The sequence below is a fragment of the Nannospalax galili genome, unplaced genomic scaffold (genome assembly GCF_000622305.1).
Source record: "Nannospalax galili isolate Female #2095 unplaced genomic scaffold, S.galili_v1.0 scaffold286, whole genome shotgun sequence".
Taxonomy (NCBI): Eukaryota; Metazoa; Chordata; class Mammalia; order Rodentia; family Spalacidae; genus Nannospalax; species Nannospalax galili.
In genome coordinates, this window is record NW_008359442.1 from 11,530,102 (window position 1) to 11,546,914 (window position 16,813).

Sequence of the window (16,813 nt, forward strand, 5' to 3'; positions counted from 1 at the left end):
GTAGTCCCAGCTGGCTGGCCTTGAACTCACAGAGATCCACCTGCCTCTGCCTCCCGAGTGCTGAGATTACTTAACATGGATTCAAAAGGTTTTCCTTTTCTTTTACCTTATGTGTATGTAAAGTGTTATTTTTTGTACTTATTTGCTTTGGTGTTCCTTTTTAGTTTTATTTTTGAATTAAGAATTTCCTTTATTCTTTCACAAGGTCTGTCTCCTCATTCAATGATCAGTTTTAAAATTCTGATTTATTTATTTTTCTCCTTTCATGTATGTGTAACTTTCCTAATGTCATTCATTTCGTTTTTGAAATAGTAGGTTACAGTCTGAATCTTGTCTGAGGATGTAACCTTATTCAGCCATTCATTCTCTTTTATCAAATAAGGTTTTATACAATTTGACCTGATCCTTTTCTGTTGTTTATTTTTATGAAAACCTTGTTTCCTGAACTTTTGGCTGGAGATGTGCTTTAGTTAAAGGGCATGGCACAGGAGTTAGAAAAGCTAACTTCACAATGGTCCCTGACCTGTGGTTTCCGTCATATTTAAAGACAAGATGCTCACTTTTTATCTGGGTTCTCTTTCATTGTCTCTATTGCCATGATCCAACTCAGTTTATGTTCTGCTCCTAAAAGTTCCTGCTTATGTGGGGCCATGGCCCTTCAGTTGCAAGTGTTCTCAGGGACTGAATTGTTTCAGCATCTCTGTGCTCACTGTGGGCTCCATGCTCTTATCCACTAATCAAAACGTCAAATATCCCTCCAGATTCAGCTGCCATTGCCGCCTTGGTCTCTGAGTTTCCCAGGGACTTGTCAGCTGCTTGGGGCTTTCATGTTCCCAGGTCCATCCTTCATTCCCTTTGCCTCTTCCTACATGGGTGTCAGTAACATGCAGGTCTGTGACTTTCCCCTTCTGTTAGTGTTTGAGGTTTATGTTAGTGTTTATGAAGTATATTTTTACCATAAATATTGGAAATAACTTATGACTTTTCTACCTAGTTGCTCTTTTGGTGAACAGTTCTAGGTAAATTTAAAAAAACTTCCTTTTCTACCATAGAATCCTCTTTGATTTTTAAAAATCAATAGATGTTTCTTGGAGGATGGCATGTTACATGTGGACACTATTGAAATTAATGAAAACTCCTAGTTTTTAAACAGCAAAGGGAAACAGTTGAAGTTATACAGCCTATGCATTCTCCTTCTGAACCAGTCTGTGAGAGCTATCCAAGAGCCTGCTTAGAGATGGGTGGGGTTCTACAGACTTGTATAGTTTACCAGGAGGCAATGGCTACAACTGGAGCACAGGGGAGCATGCTGGCTTTCAGAAACCCAGGCAGGAGACAGATGCATGCGAATCCTCTATAAGCCAAGCTTTGAAGTAGAAACTGCAGATTGCTGTCAGCCAAGTTTGGATCCAAACATGTTTGAGGAGTTTATTTGGGCATTTCTTAAACCGCAGGTCACATGTCTGTGTTTCTCCAGATTTCTTAAGAAACCAAGTCATCTGAGAAAGGCAGTTGGTTTTTATTTATTCCTTCATTTCAACAGACTTTTCATTAACAACACGGAGCTTCTGACATTTTTAGATTTTATAGTCACATTATGCATATGTTATACAAATAATCCCAAGGTCTCTAAAACTAGCAATTGACAAAAAAATCATGTAATCATCTAGTACAGACGGTTAAGGTAGAAAAACAAAAAAAATTTGTATTTGACTTATTTTTCTAAACTGGAGTGTGAATCAAGTCCTAGTTGTTGACTACATATTTTAGAATATTAGATTCAGCAATTCTTTTCCTTATTTTTGGGCAAACATTTGTTCCTGTGAATTTCATGTTCTCTTTCAACTCACTGAATATGAGACACTGCTTGTGGCCTGATCCTGTTCAGGTGAGAATCCCACCGACATCTCCCTGCCTCCCTGTTGGCACTGTACCCGTCACTAAGATCCTAAGACAAAAACTCAGTAGAAGCTTTCTTTTAGGAGTTCTAGGCAAATGATGATTCTCTAGACTAGATTAAAATTATGTAGAGCTGACCAGTTCAGTAAAATGTTGAAGACCCTGTTCAGCACCCATTACTATCAGTTTTCCTCCTTTAAGCTTCTTCTGAGGGAGAGTGCTATCGTTTTTTTTTTTTTATTTTATTTGTTATTTTTATTTTATGTGTATGCGTGTATTGCCTGCATGTAGGTAAGTGCACCCATGTCGTGCAATGCCTGCCGAGGTCAGAAGAGGCTGTCAGATCCCCTGGGACTGGAATTACGGACAGTTGTTAGTTGCCATGTGGGTGCTGGGATTCGAACACGGATCTTCTGCAAGAACAGTCAGTGTTCTTAACCGCTGAGCCATCTCTCCAGCCCCTGAGAGTGCTATAAAGATTTCTAGAACTCATTAACTTAATTAAGTCTACTGTTAAACTGATATGAATTCTATAGAATACCAGCCCAAGTACCGTCTAGATGGTTAATGGTACCCAAGAGATTATCTCCTAAACACTGAAAACCCATACACTTTGCCCCATTCCTTGCAAGTCCACCACATGATTTCTACACACCCATCAAAAACATTTACAAAGCTAACCAAATTTCCTTTTCAAGCATCTACATTAAGTACAGCCTATAGTATGGTGGAATATTTCTCATGTAGTTATCAGAGTAAAGACCACTGGGTATTTACTTTGTATTTGCTATATACAAGGTGCCATGATAAATCATGTCCAACATTGTAGAGTCTAGTTTTAAAGGAGTTAATCACTACTAAATGCAACTTTTGTAACTGGCATTTGTAAAGTGTGAAATATCGAAAGCTATATATTTAAATTCTCTGCATGAGATACTGTTTATTACTAAAATTTATTTGGCTTATGAGACCTACTTATTTCTTGTCACATTAGTTGCCCTTTAGCTGGGGAGAGAAGTATTTTCTTTTTGCTATATTTTAACACATAGAATGTGGAGGGAAAAAAGTTGAGTAAGAATTTGAATAGGCTGGAAGAGAAAACGGAATCTAGTGATGCAATAGAAACAGGCTAAAGAGACGATGGAATGTCAAGGGTATGAGGAGAGAGTTTGTTGTTTACTGCTTTGCAGGAAAAAAAAGGACATGTTTTGCTTTGTTTTCCTTATTTGTTTTTGATCACCAAGATGAGCTAGTGTATGGAATATTGAAAGACATTGAAGCAGGAGACAAAGGGTTTTAAAGGAATGTGCTAGATAGATGTTTGTTCAAGGATGTTTTGTTTTTGTAATAAACATCATATAGTAAGGAAATGTCTGGATAAAAACACGTATTGATGATAAAGGGTTGTATGAAATACGGGGACTTAGTAGAAAAGAATTATGTAGACATCAATATAGTTACATATAGGATCATGGTAATCTGCATCTTACATATTGATTGCCTACTTTTCTGACAACCAAGCATTATCGATAAAACATGAAAAGCTAGAAAAGGCCCTGAACAACCTCAGAAACAAACTGGAGATGGACGATTTCCTCTCTGGGAAAGCACAGTGGAAGGAACACCGAATAGGAACATGATTAAATTTTTTGAAGATGAAGCTTATGTACTGTGCAGTCAGGAATGGTTCACCAGATCATCTAGTGCTAAAACTGAAGGAAAGAAGGAGCCCTTGAACTTTGGAAGAAGTAATTTTAGAACATATAAAGATCTTCTATTTACTCTTAAGTTAAAAATACATGCTCTTGAGCTATAAATACACCACACCAACAAGTACCAGAGAAACAAACAAAATAAATGCTGTAGGATTTGGTAGCTACATGGATAAAGTACTCACAGTGAGTTGATAAGGGAATTGGAGCTATTTAGAATATACCCATACTTTGTAAAGCTGATATACTAAAGATTATTTCTATCCTTCCACCAAACATTTCTTGGTTTATCTATCAAAACAAATCTTTTGGATGAACAATTTAAGGTCTCACACAGGGAAACAGCACCTGAAAAATATCACCTCCAAAACATTGATGTCTCATACTTAAATTTGGATGATGAAGTTATTTGAGGAATGCAAATAATTCTTATTAATAAATAAGCACACAAAGTAAATTGGTATTAGGATGAGATATTAATGAATGTGATGTGAGGCTGAGTTAGGACTCTGCTATAGTTTGTGCAACTAACTATAGTTGAGTTATGGTCTAAGGAGTGGCTCATTCTTTTCGGTAAACATTCTTTAGGTAAACAGATAAAGATAAACAAGGCTGGACCAGGGTGACTGTCTTCTTAGGCCAATGAAGTGTTACTTTAAACTCATATTCTTTAAATATGTACTTAGTATTTATTTAAAATCAGTCTGATAAGTTCAGGGGAATGAGGATAGGGTCAGTGTCTTTTCTGTTGGCTTGAACAACTTGGGTATGTCTCCAACCAATACCCTCTACTCAGCGGAACAAAACCTCTGCAGTTAGCTACACACTAGCCTTGCTACCCGAGAAGTTCCTTGGGTGCCTCAGCCTCCTCTTGCTACCCAGAAACTTCCTGATAGATACCTATAAAGCTTACTCATCTTTATTCTAGTAAATTTTAGTATGCAGGTTGATTTGTGTAAGACAGTGTACATTGCCTTTACAGAATGATACGTAGAGTCTTTCCTTAATTTAGCTTATCAGCTAAAACAAACAAAAAAAAATCAGAAGAATTATTCTGTAAATTAGAGATTTTTAAAATTTAAGTTATTTGCAGTGGCCATGGATGGCCCATCACTAGGTTGGCACTCCATAAGGGTACAAATACTATTATGTTTCCACATCATCTAGCTTAATTGAGAGCAGATAGTGCTTCATCTGATTGAAAGAAGTTGCCTGCCCATTCCCACATTATTCTCTTAGCTTTGTCCTTAAAGGCATTTTATGACCATTATACTCAGTCTCACACTCCTGATGGTGAGAATCAGCGCACACTTATGAAAGGAGGAAACAACCTTGGGAGAAGCTCCTTACCTCACAGTAGCCAACAGCACAGGAGGTTTAGTTCTTCAAGCCCAACCATTCAAACTATCCTTTCTGACAGTTCAGTCTGCATTGGGTTAGGCTGTGCCATGTAAAATAGCCCATGTTCAGCTGTGCTGGGCCTCCAGAGAAGCTAATTGTAATGGCACATTGTTCTCAGCATGGCCTGGAGGAAAGAACATGGAGATCAGATACTTGAGTTGCAAATTCAAGTGTCAACATTATGAAATTTTGAAGAAACCGCTTATTCTCTACGTTTCATTTACTGATTCAGTAATAATTGAGTTTTTGTCATATGCAAGATTATAGGGAACACTAAAATGCATGAAATGTGAGCCCAAAGAAAATGCCTTCTTTGGGCTCACAGTTTAGTTGGGAAGATAAAATTCACCTGCAAAACACTGCCATTCAAGGCACAGCATGATGATGCTGAAGCTGTTTTATTTATATCTATACTTTATCCTAAGCAAGATAATTTACTTCCTGCTACAATAATCAAGAAGGCACTATAAAAGAGAAGACAGGTGATCTCGGGATTGACAGATGATTAAATTTCACTAAGCAGAGAAATGGAGGGCGGTTCAAACAAGTGCCAGGGCAGGAGCGAAGGTGCAGAGCTGGAAGCTACAGTGCTATTTTGGTATGGTCAGACAGATGGTTTGTGTGGGTGGGCTGTGAGAGATAAGACAAGTAGTCTTCCCCCATCCATATCATGTAGTAGGCACTTTAAAGTTTAGTTTCTGCCTTGGATAAATAGAATAAGGGATAAAGGTCAAAAAAATTCAAGAATGGAACTTGGGAGCCTAGACCTCAGCTTTGTCACCAGTTCTTTGGGCTCTCTTGGTCATGTCACTAGGGGGCTGCATTGTCCTCAGCTGTTCACTGGAGGAAATTTGACTGTCTCTAAGAGTTACAAGGACAACATGAACAATGAGAATGAAAGACAAATGAAGGCTGCTGTACCTGGGGCTGGAGAGATGCCTCGCCATTAAGAGCACTGGCTGCTCTTGTAGAGGATCTGAGTTTGGTTCCAGCAGCCACATGGCAGCTAACAACTGTCCAGAATTCCAGTTCCAGGGAGTCTAACGCCCTCTTCTGACCTCTACAGGCATTGCACAACATAGGTGTGCCTCCATACATGCAAGCAGTATACTCATACACATAAAATAAAAATAATAAATAAATATTAAAAAAGAAAACTGTTGTATCTCAACCCCTAACAGGAGTTGCTATGGAGTAAAATTAAGTTTAACTCTTGGAAACAACAAACATGAGCACCTTCTTTCTATAGTGCTTATTGCTTGGTAATCTGATTCCTCAGAAGAGGGCAGAGAAGATTGGAAAAAGCTGCAGATTGTGATCATTAATATACCAGTTTCTGAGATGGAGGCATGCAAGGGAGAGTGTGGAAATTTTTGTTTAATATCAAATGAAAAGCCCATCAAGGCATCTTGGGAGAAGCCAGGGGTGGAAGCCTTCTGGTTGTAGGAGGTTGTACAGGATATGAACCTCAAGAATGTCCTCAGATAGTGGAAGCCTTTTGGTGTGCCTCCAGTTCAGTGCCATCCTCTCTGCCCCAGGGAGGGTGTGGAGCAGGAACAAGTGTCCTGTCTTTGCCAGTAACTTACCTGGAGCCAGTCTACTTTGGCATCCGACCACCAGGCAGGATGGGTATGCCTCCACCACAGCTTCTTGGATGAATCTTGCTCTGTTCAGTCCCTTTCCTCAGCTCTTAGATCCCAGGATGGATTCTGTCAGAATAGCTCCATATTTCCCAGACAAGATACGGTTTAACAGTTTTTCCCCTGGTGACCCAAATCAGGTCAGGTGCCTTCTAAGACACTTCAAATGCAGGTCCCAGAGACTGTGACTTCTTTGGGTATTTACACTGTGTGGGTGGGAGCAGGCTGCCCGGTGGGCAGATCCAAATGAGGCACTGCCATCCAAACCACAGGGAGGAGTACCAACCTTCCTGGGGAATTTTCCCTGACACTCCTGATCAGGTCAGTGACCAGATGAACGTGTCACCTCCAGCACAGTGAGTTGTCCTAGAAAATCTGGACCAAACCCCTGGGAGGCAGAGCCTTCAGGACTCCGATTACTATCATTGAGTATGTCCCCAGACAAATTTCTAAGCAAACACCAAGTCTCCATCTAAAGTAGAGCTCATCGGCAGCTTTGGGGGAAATGAGGACAGGGGGGTTATACAATTTGGGGCTGGGCAATGATGCATTTGCTATACTGTACATCCCTATAACCTTGGTTCTCTAAGCAAGTGATTTGGTGACAATCTGGGTATCTCTGAGAGATCCTGTGCTCTTCATCCATCTTGGGCTGTATTATGGAAAAACAGTAATCACCAGAGGAGAAGCTCAGCCACAATGGTAACGTATGTAACATCATGTAGAAGAACAGTGCTTTCACTCCCCATGTATGGGCAAGATGAAGATAGCTAGCATTACTCCATGGAAGGAAGTAAGGTGTTGGGCATGACAGTCATGCCTGTAATCCCAGCACTTGAGAGACTGAGGGAAAAGGATTGAGCTCAAGGCTAGCCTGAGACCCTGTTTCAAAAAATAGAGAAGGTAGGAGAAGGAAAGAGAAAGAAAGAACTAGAGCAAGAGAACATTTATCTGGAACTGTTGAAAAAATCAGGTGAGAAAATATATATCAGGTCCAGGAAAACTCTTGATGTTGTAAGTTTCCTGGCCAGCAAAACAATACCAAAACTCCTCCTTTAAATATGGGGGTTAAAAAAAAGCACTGCCATTTCCTTGTGTGCCTGTCACAATATTATTTCAGAGGGTTTGGTGGGTACCTGTGACGTTTTTCTGCTACCATAATGGAGAGCGCGAGTTTCAGAGAAGTACTGTTTGTGGTATGTGAGACTCTGTAAGTGTTCTATCACAGCAAAGGAAGAGAGACGTTATACCTGGATTCTGACTACAAGTGGATAAGAAAAGAACTCAGTGTTGAGCTATGAACACGCTGGTATTTCACAGCACAGCTGCTATGATGGGATCAGCGTTAATTGCAGCAGGGAACTGAATTTGTTTGGAAGCCCAGAAAAGTCTTTGTCAAGACAGGTAAGGGTCTGAGCCTCAAGGTTATAGGTCTGCAGGCTGAGGCAACTGGGAGTACAGGGTCATATTATATCTCTGAGTAATAAGGGTAGTGATGCTTTCTTGTGACTTCTGCAAACATAGATTAAGCAGTTAGGAACGCATGGATATGCTGCCTAGGGGTATGTTACTACATGTTTGCAGTAGATTGATTCATGTGTTTATTTACAAGTTGTTTTGTGTAATGGTGTATGTACAATACACACTTGTAAACTAAATATTATTTTCTCTCAAAATGGATGAGGATAACAATTTTAAGAAGTATGTTTTTGTTTTTTTAAAACAGGGTCTCATTGGGCAGCCTAGTCTAGCCTTGAACTCATGATCCTCCTCCTTCAGCATCCTGGCTGTTGAGATTACAGGCATCTGCTACCATGCCAGCTAGGAAACATATTTTGTTCCATCATTTATAGCTCATAGAGTTGGAGATACATAATTTTTTGCCCTTGTCTTTGGGGGATATATTCCAAGCCCCCCAGCAGATACTTGAAACTGAGGGGAGTACCAAAATGACCAAGATAGTCACTAAGTGACTAGTGGCCAGGGGGCACATACAATGCGGATGTACTAAATACAGCAGTGATGCACGTTCTGGAATAGATGGAGCTGAGTGGTGATATATTTTATCATACTACTCAGAACAATGCAGAATGTAAAACTTATGAATTATTTCTGTAATTTTCCATTTAATATTTCAAACCTCTGCTGACTGTGGCTAACTGAAACTATAGAAAGGAAGATAAGGGGGACTACTGTATATATGACATCTCCATGAGTCAACTTGGGGGGGCAATTAGATACATGATTTAAAATCTCTAATATGCAACTTTTCAATATGTGTCCAACATCATTTCACAGAGTCACAGTTCAAAAGGAACAGAATAGAAACTGGAATGCTTAGGGAAGATCTGTACCTGGATTTATCTTGCATTTGACTATTAGGGTTGGAAAGGGTTTTCTCTTTTAGCCACTTTTTCTCTTTCCCGGCACCCCCCAGCCTGCTCTGTTCACGTGTCTACCATAAGCCTCCAATATTTGCATGCTCCTTTCCTTCCAGTTGCTTAGTGCACATTGCTTTGTGATTGTCCATTTTCTGGTGAGACAGGTACTCTTTAGTACCTCCTGCCTCGTAAACTAGGATTTATTTCCCAAGAGCTGGGAAGGTTTCTCTCCCTTTCCACAATGGTCACATATGGGACAGAGGATCTTCCTGCCTCCCCCAGACCGGGTCCCTTGCAGAAGAAGCCACTAGGCTGACTGAACTCAGGGTACCATCCAGCCAAGTGGTTGTAATAGGCAAAGGGCTTGCTCCTCATGGTAAAGACTTTTACCATAGCTGAGGAGACTCACAGAACAGAGTGCAGCACCAGGAACTTTCAAGTAGTTCATTGATCTGTTCCTTCTCTCTGTCTCATGCTTATTTTCCATAACCTAGTAAGAAAGCCTTTAGCATGCAAGAATATCTTCCACATCTGCCTTATATATTTTACACAAGCTAAAATAAAACAAAACCAAACAGTAAAATATATTACAAAGTCTTGGCAGTGCCCTGGAGTCTCTGCAATTGGCACCATCATTGCTAGAGGATAAAGCTTGGGATGGTGGGAGGTGAGCAGTGATTTGATGCCTATTAGAGACTTTTGGACCTTCTTCTCTGAGCTTCACCATATCATATAGCCCCAAATTATTTGAACCCATTTGGGTTCAACTGATTGACCTGAAACTGTCCCCCAAGTACCCTTTAAAAAAATGAATTGGCTGCATTTAGTAGAGAAGAGTTAGTGTTTTTAATAGCTTGAAAAATGATAGCCAGATGCTCACCACAAGGGAGGAGGCCCTTCCCCTCTACTTCAGCCTGCCATAGCAATCCTTAGCCTGTTCCTCCCCATCTGGACAGCTGCCCTGAGCCCTGTGGGGGGCTACCTTGGGAGACCGCCCGGGAGCTCCAACTGGCCCCAAACCCAAAGAAGGCAGGCAAACCATCTGGAATGCATTGTCCGGATCGGCTCTGTGCTGCCCAGGCACCCTGACAGCTTCTTGGTCCGTGTGAGGCTTGGATTTATTCCATCAGGCACTCTCCAGGCAGAGGTCTCCAGACTTCTCTTTGACTTCTTCCAGAATTTGGATTCCAACAGAGGCACAATTAGACCTGCCAGTCACTTCCAAGTTTGGCTTCCTCAGGGAAAAGACCAAGGTATGCTCTGAGAGATACTTTCCAGCAGCTCTTGGCCTCGGAACAAATAAAGAAGGGGAATACTTTCAGTGGAAGCCCTCTCTCCATCTTCTTGTATCCCACTGCAATATGCCGGCCATCCATTCCAGCCCTGATGACTGACACTTATTTGGAAAGAAGAAAGACAAGTTATTCTATTCCATGGCACTTTGGAGAACCTTTTAGAAATGGCAACCTGTCTTTCCATATTCTCTATATACCAGTCAAGGTTTATTTGGGAAAACTGAATAGATAAAATCTAGGGGGCGAGGAAGGGCTTGAGAAGAGGTTTGGAACTGTCATCAAATCAAATTGTCAAGAAGATTGAGGGTTTAATTTTTTTCTTTAAAACATAAATCCTGGCAAACAATGGGTTAATTACATTTTTTCTTCTAGGACAATAAACACTTTGTTAGTATGTGAAAAGTTTTGATCTGCTCTTCACAAAGCCTCAACATTCTTCCTACCGCCTTGTTTGTCCTTATTTGTCCTTATTTGTTCTTCCTAGACAAGAAAAAGGTTAAGTCCCCATCTCTAACCAGGTGAGTAGATTCCAAGTTAATTGGTTCTAAATTGAAGAGACTCTACTGTGTCTCACATCGAACTAGTTCTCTCAAATGGCTAGTGACACAGCACCATTACCTCAGAGTTACTTTTGAAGCCTCCAGTTATGTTTGGAAAACAGTTGTGTATTTCATGTCCCTGCCTACATCACTCACCTGGCAGTTGTGTCAAATGTTCCTCCCTGTGTCTGCCAGCAGCAATTAGAAAAAATAATTTATTGAGAATTTCATACAAGCATAAAAGGCATTTTGATCAAATCCATGCCCACTCCCTCCCTCCAACTCCTCCATATCTCCCCATCACTTTTTTCTGATAACTTCATGTACTCCTCCTCCTCCTCCTTCTCCTCCTTCTTTTTAATGGGGCTTTTTGCTACTCTAATATTCCCCCTTCTGAAGCGATAACCCTAAAATCTTTTAAGGATTAGATAAAAGCTTCCAAATACTTTCAACATTTTTTGGCCTTTGTAACAGAGTATGTTGCTAAGAGGCCCAAGGACATTGTGAGTTTTAGCCAAGAAACTGGCTACTTTTCTTTGGGGCCTTTTTACCCTAACTGCCTAGCCAATTCCTACCTCCTATCACACCATCCTCCGAAGAGGTTACCCAACTCGCAGATAGGGAATCGGGACTCAGACTGCTCTGGCTTCTTCCATGCTGAACAGGGACGCAAGGTGAGACAATTGGGGTACCCCTTCAGTGGGTCTATCTAAAAGACTCCCGAATTGCATAACTCTTATCTCTAGGGGGAAAAGAAAGTCCTTGAATCATGAATAGGAGATGTGAAGGAGAGGTAAAGGCAAGAGTAATTAGCATTACAAGTTCTAGACAGGGAACTAGAAAAAAGTCAGAACAGGACAATTTTCAAATGTTCATAAGAGAGTCCCTTGGAATTTTTTGATGAGAGCTTCCAAAAACATCCCTCTATTGGGTTCCTCCTCATTTTTCTTTTGTCTGCCAAGGCTCCCAATTGAGAGTGATGGATTCAGGGTTCGCTTGCAGGCATTTTGATAGCTGTTGCCAGCAGTACTTTTAAACCTTACCCATGCCTCTGATGTTCACCACCTGGAAGCCCATTACAGCCTAGAACTGAGATACAGTGCTATGAGCTACACATGGGTCTCAGCAGAAGTGAGTGAGACAGGTCACACTTTTGTGTGTTGTCCTGCTCCTCACCTTCCATGTCACCACCACAAAAGTTATGCAAGAACAGCAATATTGGGAGCAAGAACAAGGTCATGGCCGGGCGTGGTGTAACATGCCTTTAATCCCAGCACTTGGGAGGCAGAGGCAGGTGGATCTCTGTGAGTTCGAGGTCAGCCTGGTCTACATGGTGAGTTCCAGGACAGCTGGGGCTACAGGGAGACCCTATCTAAAAAAGACAAAAAAAAAAAAAAGAAAAAAGAAAAAAGAACAAGGTCAGATAGTTCCAAAGCAGAAAAACTGATCAGGGGAAGTCTTTTGGCCACTTCACGTAAGAAAATCTCTTATCGACTACTCTCCCACCTCTGTGCCACTCAGTCCATTCCAAACTTCTCCACGATCCTCTTTTGTACTTTCTCCATCATCTCTAGTTATCAGCCAGTTTTTAATTATTTATTGTTGGTGTGTGTGTGTGTGTGTGTGTGTGTGAGAGAGAGAGAGAGAGAGACAGAGACAGAGACAGAGACAGAGACAGAGACAGAGAAGGGGGTAAGAAAATGCGTACCACAGCATGTGTGTGGAAGTCAGGGGACAATGTTCTGGAGTTGACTCTCCCCTTCTGCCATAGGATCTGGGGATTGAACTCAGGTCATCAAGCTGGCATGGTAAGCAATTTTATGTGCTATGTCATCTCACCAACCCAACCAATTCTTTTACCCCTTTGGTATTTTGAGACAGGGTCTCCTTGTAGCCCCAGCTTGCCTGGATCTCTCTATGTAGACGGGCTGGCCTCAATCTCAGAGAGATCCTCCTGCCTCTGCCTCTCCAGTGCTGGGATTAAAGATGTATCACTAAGCTTAGCTCAAACTCTTTTTATTATTGATTATTATTGTTTAAAAATTTTTATTCTATGCGTATGAGTGTATTGCCTGCATGTGTGTAAGTGCACCTGTGTTGTGAAATGCTCTCAGAGGTCAGAAGAAGGTGTTTGATCCCCTGGAAATGTAGTTACGGACAGTTGTTAGCCACCATGTGGTTGCTGGGAATCGAACCTGGGTCCTTTGCAAGAGCAGTTAATTCTCTTAATCTCTGAGCCATCTCTCCATCTCCTCAACCAATTCTTAATAGAGAATGATTTAGCTGTTTCTGTCTTCTTATAGACCACCATCTTCCAAATCAAGGGAGGCATGCAAGACATTACTGTAGATAGGTCTGGTCTATTGCTTCCCTGCACTGGGGAAAGTTATTTGAAGTACTTGCCCTCTGTAGGAAGCCTTATGCCAGATCTCCCTTGGAAATGAAATGTGGCTAGGATGAGATATTGCTGGGAACAGCTCCACTGCAGAAACCAGTCCTGGAAGTGCCAGTGCCAGGCAGCTTAAAGTCAATCTCACCTTTGATTGTATACCAGGTTGAGCCCAAAGTTTCCAGTCTGGTTGGCAGAGGATACCCTGAGAGAATAACGAGGCACTTTGGGGCTCAGAAGACCTCTAGATAGACAGAAGTCACATAGGATGTTTGCTTACTGATCTTAGGACCTAACAGGTTTAAGTATAGGTGAAAGCTACAGCTCAGGAATGAAGACAAAGAGAATAGTCTACTCCCTCCCCCATAGAGTAGAATTTTAGCTTCAAGAGAGGCAGGACAATAAAGTGAAATGTCAGACACCAAGGCCAAAGCTTTCAGGAAACATGGAGGAAGAGTTATAGCTCAGGGCCAATGGGTAGACCCAGAAGGCACTAAAGAGGCCTCAGATCATTAACTAACAGGGCCACTAGGGCAGTAAAGTAGATACAGGGACCTTAGGAGGGGGCACCTGGGTATGGGCCTGTTGTCTGAGTCTAAGCCCCATTGGGTGGTGGGTGGATAATGAGGCTGGGCTATTTATGTGCTGATCCAGCAGCCCAGTTATACTGGGCTAGCGAAGGAAGAGGAAGAGGAACCAGCATGGAGACTGCTCATCTTCAGCCAAGGATTCCACGTTTATGATTAGAATAGCATGTTGGCATCCTGGTTGTTATGTTAGCCTGAAGTGGTGGGATGAAGCTACACAATAGAAGACCAGGTATCTCTGGTATAGTTTGGCTGTAGTCAGTTAACAGGTTGGAGCCCCTGGATATGTATTTTCATTAAGTATTGGGGGTTTTATTTCCTCATTTTTAAAATCAGGGAGTTGAGCTAAACTGAACGTTTCAAAAGTGTGCTCTTCAAGTGGGCAGCGTAAGTATCGCCTGGTAACTCAGGAGAAATGCAGATTCTCAGGCCCTACTTGGGATGTACCAGATCAAAAACACTGGGAATGAAACCCAGAACTGTGTGCTTTAACAAGCCTCCAGGTGGTTCTGGGCTCAATAAAGTCCGAGAGATGATGGCCTAAATAATTCTAAATCTGCATGCCCAGGTGTGTTTGGATCTGCTAGGAGATGAGATGTCCGCAGCCCTGCTCTTTGCACCCAAACACCCCCAGAACAGGTCTCAGCTGCATCTTCCAGAACCTCAGCACAGGGCCTTTTTCTTTAGCCTGTCGCTCAGCCAGAGCTGCCTCTGAAAGGAATTCATTAGTGTTCTAGTCAGCAGGGGCAAAGTGGACAATTAATTCTTGTCTCCTTTACCTCCTGCCCACTTAGCCAGAGGTAAGTTAGGAAGATTTACTTTTTTTTTCCACAAGCAAGGTCACAACCTGAAGTTGTCATAGAAGCCAGTTCCCATCCTGGCTCTCCTGAGGCTCTAGCAGCCGATTGGCTAGTAAACAGATGGCTCTGCCTGGTAGCAGGATTTAATAGGAAGGCGATGCAGGGAGGAGACCCAAAAGGGAAGAATAGCTGTGCTAAGCCTGTTGCCTTCTGCTTAAAAAAATTTATAGGTCTATTTATAACCTGTCTTGCTCCACAAAGGATTTCAGGCGGCTGCCTTCCTTGTTGGAAAATCCTTGGTGCCAATACTTGGTATTTGATACCAAGGACTTCCTGGCTCAGAGCAAGGGGCCAAGATTTCTTTATTCATATAGCCACTACAGAGGATGTAATGGGTACCCTAGACAGTTTGTTCTAGATTATTAATCTTCCCCCCTTCCCTTTCTCATGCCTGTCTCCATAGAGGGAATGAATAGTCACCATCTTGTCTGCCTTTGTTTTCAAATGATGTAACCTGATGAACTCCTGGTTCTGCATGTTTTCCATTCAGGTTAAATAAGCAAGATGCAGTAGGAAAGGGCCCAAACATCCAGGTTGTCAGAGCTCTGAACATGAATGGAATTCTCCAGTTTTCCTCAGTGATCTGTTCCTCAAAGGAAAATGTGAGCTGTTCAGTTGTTAATTGAATACATGTTTGGAGTTGATTTGGGTTTAAATCAGTTAGTACATATTACATGCTTGGAAGATAGCCAGGTTCATAGTAATTGTTACCTTAAACAAAATAGACCCTAGTGATAGTGATAGACACGGATTGATGCTGGAACCACTTACATTCTCTGTGGAAGGGAATGGGCAGGGACTATGCACTCAGCTAGGTTTGTCTCCTTGTCTGTAATTGATTCCTGAGTCTGAACTCTAAATTCTGACCTTGTTTTCCATTCTTACTTATCTTATTAGCTTAGAGCTGGATTCAACAACTAAGTTATTTCCCTTTTTTCCTCTTTCAAAGTAAGTAATTCTGGATTCCTAATAAATCTCCCCAAAAGAGGCTTATGAGAAAGGCTTAGCACTTTTGTGATATTCTGGGTTAGTAACAAGTGGAGACAGCCACAATTGATTGTTTGACACTGGCTGAGCTTCTCTGTAAAGGGTTGTTATGTTCTGGCTTCTGGAGACCTTAGTGCCTGAACTTCAGACATGCTGGGTCTCTGGCATGGTTTCACTAATGTCACTGCTCTGCATGTAGGTACACATCTCTGTCCTTGCTGTTTACAAATGATGCTCTTTTTGAAATCTGACCAACCATTAAAAAAACACTCACAGGAAAGAGCCAAGAGCAAAGAATAGACAGGATACTTCTAAAGAAGAAAAGAGGTTTAACTTACCAGAAAGCAAGACTTATTATTAGCAGTGTTTGTGTGTGTTTTGTTGAACTTGTGGACAAAGACTTAAAGACAGGTGCAAAATTAAACCTTCTTTTGTAAGCCAGGTTTCATTATTCAGTATGGGAATTTGATGGTGAAAAAACTGCATTAAGAAATAAAAATTAGCTAGGTGTGGTAGCAAATGCCTTAAATCTTAGCACTCAGGAGGCAGAGGCAGGTGGATCTATGTGCAAGGCCAACCTGGTCTACATCATGAGTTCCAGACCAGCTGGGGCTACAGGGAGACGTCTCTGTCTCAAAAAAATCAAACCAAACCAAACCAAATCAACCAAACAAGCCCAAAGAAATAGAAAGTAATGCTGGGCGTGGTGGTACATGCCTTTAATCTCAGCACTTGAACTTGGGAGGCAGAGACAAGCCTGGTCTACATAGCAAGTTCTAGGCCAGCTGGGGCCTACCGGGAGACCCTGTCCTGAAACAAACAAACAAAACAAACAAACAAAAATTAGAACTTTGTTACTGATGCAGGGATAGCTTACCATACAATGTAAAATGAGAAAGAACGCAGAAACAGACCACACATGCACACATAATATGACAGACAGAAAAGGCCTTCAAAATGGCCACAGGGGCTAGCAGTATTTTCAATAAGTGGTCCTGGAAAACTAGTTTCCATAAATATGGAAAAAGAAAATGGATCTCTATTATATACAAAGAAGAGAAGGAGGAAGTGAAATAAATGATGAGGAAACAAGCCGGGGTGGTGGCGCATGCCTTAGTCCTAG

The 16,813-nt window shown here is 41.6% G+C and overlaps 1 non-coding gene across 1 annotated transcript; it reads left to right on the plus strand.

The window, feature by feature from the left end:
- Positions 1 to 16,052: 16,052 nt before the first annotated feature.
- On the plus strand, positions 16,053 to 16,177 carry LOC115068461. Its single transcript, XR_003847803.1, has one exon. It is a non-coding gene; the product is annotated as a small nucleolar RNA SNORA40 (small nucleolar RNA).
- Positions 16,178 to 16,813: the final 636 nt, after the last annotated feature.